General features: G+C 34.0%; 1 pseudogene; it reads left to right on the top strand.

Moving 5' to 3' along the window:
- Positions 1-1257: 1257 nt before the first annotated feature.
- Positions 1258-4073, top strand: LOC114914863 (uncharacterized; annotated as a pseudogene).
- The last annotated feature ends 359 nt before the right edge of the window (positions 4074-4432 follow it).

The raw sequence follows: 4432 nt of genomic DNA, 5'->3' as shown, positions 1-4432 counted from the left end.
ATGCTCTAATCTATTATACCATACTCTTGAAACTTATTTTATATAAAGCTTTATTTAACTTAAAAATATGATTTAAAAATTCATGATTTTCAAATCTTGAAGGTTATTCTGCATAAACTTCTTCTATAATATATCCATCTAAAAATATACTTTTTCACATTCATTTGAAAAAGTTTAAAATCCACAAAACTTATAAATACTAAAAGCAATCTAATAGCTTCAAGCCTAGAAACTGACGTAAAGATTTTATCAGAATAATTTTTTTCTCTTGATTGTAACTTTGTACAATTAATTTAGCCTTATTTTTAATTACATTATCTTGCTCATCTAATTTATTTCAAAAAATCCATTTAGTGCCAATAATAGAATAATTTTTAGATCTTTCAACTAAATTTTAAATATTATTTTTTTCAAATTAATTTAATTTTTTTTGCATAGCTATAATCCAATTAGCATCCTTTTTAACTTCAAGGAAAGTTATAGGTTCAATGTGTAAAACAAATGTAAAGTGATTTAATACGTCTTTAATTAAAGCTCTAGTTCTAATTTTTTGAGATGGATCACTTATAATAAGTTCTTTAGGATAACTATAATCATATCTCCATTCTTTTAATAAATTATGTATACCTTATTGAGTAGATGAAGGAATCTTTTATATTTCTTTAATCTCATCTTCTTATTCTTGCTTTTTATTTTTTTGGTCTTGAGAAAGATGATTTTTCAATATTATTTTTTTATCTTCTTTTCAAGAGTACCTGCATCATCATATATATCTATTTCTCTTAATTTAAAAATATTAATCGTATAAAAAATAATATGAATAAATTCTTCTACAACTAATATTCTTTTATTAAATAGTTTATGTATTTTATTAGATGATGAGTAATCAAGAAAAACATCTTCATCAGATTTTGCATAAAATTTATCTAATTTATCTTTACCATTTATCAAAATAAAACATCGAAAATCAAAAATTTTGAAGTAAGAAATATTTGGTTTCTTTCCTTTACAAAGCTCAAAAAAAATTTTCTTTAAAACATATCTAATCAATGCTCGATTTAGCACATGGCATGCAATATTTATAGCTTTTGCTTAAAAATATTTTGGTAGGTTACTTTTATAAAGCATGGTAAGGTAGGTTATAAAAGGATAACATTTGATTTTATAGTTAATATCCATATCAATTTTTGTGACCGATTCAAATACTACTTTTAATGGATAAGGTACATTATAAAAGACACCTCCTATAGACTTGAACCCCAACTTATCCGAAAGTGCTTGTGAGATCTTTCCTATTGTGAATATTTGGAGTTGAATTTGAAAAACCAAGGTACTACTTATGGACAACTAGAAGCACATTCAGGTCTTCTTCTTTTGATTACAGGCTGGCTGATTTTAGAGATTCCGAATGGGTTATCCTATAAAATTTAATATGATAATCAAATATCTATTGTAAATTAAGCAATAGGTTTTTATGATGTTTGAGCATATTTATATTTGTATCATTGATACTGGTATCCACGTAGCGAATGAATAATTTTGTACAAATTGAGCCTCTATTTTATATGTATATATAATAGACAATCATTATGTTTGCAACTAAAATAAGATCATAGCATGAGGTTTAAAGATTCTATAAATATCATCTATTTTGAATGTCTAAAATAGAGGTTTGATTTATGTAGAATTTTAGAGATTCAGTTTATTCAAAATTTTCCTTGCATTACGTGGATATCGTTGTTAATATGCAACATATGTAATGATGTAGTATTAATATGCTCGGTCATCATAGAATAAAAAATTTGACTGTTGAAGCTTTCTATTCATTATAATTCATTAAATTAGTATATTATATTTTTAAAGCAATGTATCAAAAAAAAAATCTAATCTAGATATGCGTCGCAATAGGTAAACACCGGAATGGGCTACATGCCGCAATATATAAAAACTTATTTTATAGCCAATTAGCCTTTTTTATTCATATTTAGCTTCATTCCTTCTCTTGCACGAATTAAGAGAAGAAAAATCTGGCATTGGGACTATAATAAGCAGAAATTGTTCGGTATAAGAGAGTTGATGAGATTTCTTATTAAATTTAAGTTGCTTAAACCTAATTAAAGATTCAGTAGATTAACACCGGCAAACTCCAGGTACAAGAATGCACGACTGGAGATGATCACGTGCCGTGTACGTGGTTATTCAGCTACTTAACAGTACCATGGCGTCCCAGACGGCGGCCACGTCATCCATTACTGTGTCGGAAAACGGCGAAATGGAGGTCCTCTTCACGGCTTCCCAACTCCCGCGTCAACCCAACGGCACTGTTACGGCACCTTTCGGAGACCCCAATGCCGTTAACGTTCCTCTGTTCCGCCCTTGAGCACGCCGCCCAAGCAGCCAAGCTCCGCTCCTCCTCCTCCGCCGCCGGCGACCGCTCCCTAACCCTAGCCGCCATCGCCTCCCTCCGCGACGCCCACCGGACGATCGGTTCCGTCCTGTCCCTCCTCGAACCCCAAATTTTGGCCGGCGACGAGCCAATGCCGGACCTCCGGGATGGTGAGGAGGTGGGGTCGAGGATCGTCGACGAGGTGGAGGAGAGGATGAGGGACTGCCTCCTCTAGAGCAAGCGGCGGAAGCGCCGCCCGTCGCCGTCGCTTCCCGCCGGACGGGCCGCCGATCGCGTGGAGGAGATCTCGTCCGACGATTCCGTGGACCACCGACGGTCCCCCCTGGATCTGGTGCTCCAGTTCCATGCTTGCAAGGGGAGTCAGCGATCTAGAGGTATATTTGTAGAATATGAATAAAAATCCCGTCTTTAGTTTTTAATTCCGGCTTTGATTTCATCGACATAATTTTGGATTTGGAAACGTGAGATAGGTTGAGGAATGTGTGTTCTGAAACCAGTATTTTAACCAGAAAATCCACTAATGCTATTTTTTTGAGCTATCTGTTAGAATATATATCTGATTGGGGCTATACCTACATACACACATACATACATGTGTGTGTATATACATGTATGTATATATATGTATGTGTGTGTGTGTGTGTGTGTGTGTGTGTTGTATATTTCTTCTTTTGGGGAATAATATTCAGCAAAAAGTTGGCATTTTGCAGCATTTTGCACTCATTTTTGTCATGTTAGCAATGTTATAACGACACAAACACAGACACAAACATGCTGAAAAAGATAGGAAGTCTCTTTCGTAGCATGGTGGATGGGGAGCTAACAAGTAACCTTGCGCTTGATTTAATGGATTCATGGGTTGGGTACAACTTTTTGATGCTGAGATTGATTTGGAGACAAAAGAGAAATTTCCTAATGCTATGACATTTTCATCATATGACTACTGACAGGAGATCTTGTGAATCGTTCAGTTGATTTCTTTGAATGGATTAAGTCAAGCCAACATTAGTAAGAGTTCGCTGCTGTTATTTACTTATTTGTTAAGTTATGTCATTGTTGAATTTATGAAAGAAAAGGATATCCCTTGTCCAATACATTCTTGGACATAAGAAACCAATATTTGATCCATTAATCTCACTTAGAAGATAAAGCTTGGAACTGATGTCACATGAGGAATTGCAAACTCTTCTTTAATTTACGAATACCTATAAAGCATCTAGAAGCAATATACTATGTCACACCCATCAAGCCTAGTCCCTACATGTGGGCTAATAATTACAAAACAATTCTCAAATCCTGGAATCCAATACTTTTATGTTTGGGTAAAAACTTTGTCTTCTTATAAAAAAATAATAGATGCCTCGCCAAACAATTTGCTATGGTCAATGATTGCTTCGATCACTTAAAATGTTCCATCTGTGAACATTGTCAATTGATTGTATTGAATTGACAATGCAGATCAATGCTCTCATCCTTATGTGCCTTTGCAAACCATGTGGAATCTGGGATTATGATATTCTGTGTGATGAATACCCTCATCTCATTATAAACTCTCACTTTGATAGCTTAACGCAGACGTTTAGTCTTGGACATTGCAGCTGCAGCAAATTAACTTATAAGTGAATTTCCCAATTTTGGCTGCATCTCTGAAGCTTTCAGCAGAAAAGTGCTGAAAGGCAGTTGTTTCCTCTATTTATATTGCTCCATAAGGACCTTAAGAGGATCTTATGAAGAATGTTGTAATTTTAGTCATTAATTTCATTTGGAGAGCCTCAATTTGTGTTAAATATCTCAACCTGTATTCACAAGGTAAATAGTTATTTTTGCTATTTTAGGCTCGCTCAAAATGGTTGGAATCTTCTCTAACGCAGGAGGGGGGAAATAATAGATCATATGCTCTTACTGATGTTCTATATATGCAAAACATAGAAAGTAGTTTGCAACTTTGTCCAATTAACACAAGACCATTTTTTTTTCTTTTCTTTTCTTTTTCTTTTTTTGGGACAAAAAGGAGGGAGACCTGCT

This window comes from Elaeis guineensis, chromosome 16 (assembly GCF_000442705.2).
Source record: "Elaeis guineensis isolate ETL-2024a chromosome 16, EG11, whole genome shotgun sequence".
NCBI classification, from domain to species: domain Eukaryota; kingdom Viridiplantae; phylum Streptophyta; class Magnoliopsida; order Arecales; family Arecaceae; genus Elaeis; species Elaeis guineensis.
Note: the sequence above shows the minus strand (reverse complement) of the source record. Positions and strands in the feature narration are given on the sequence as shown.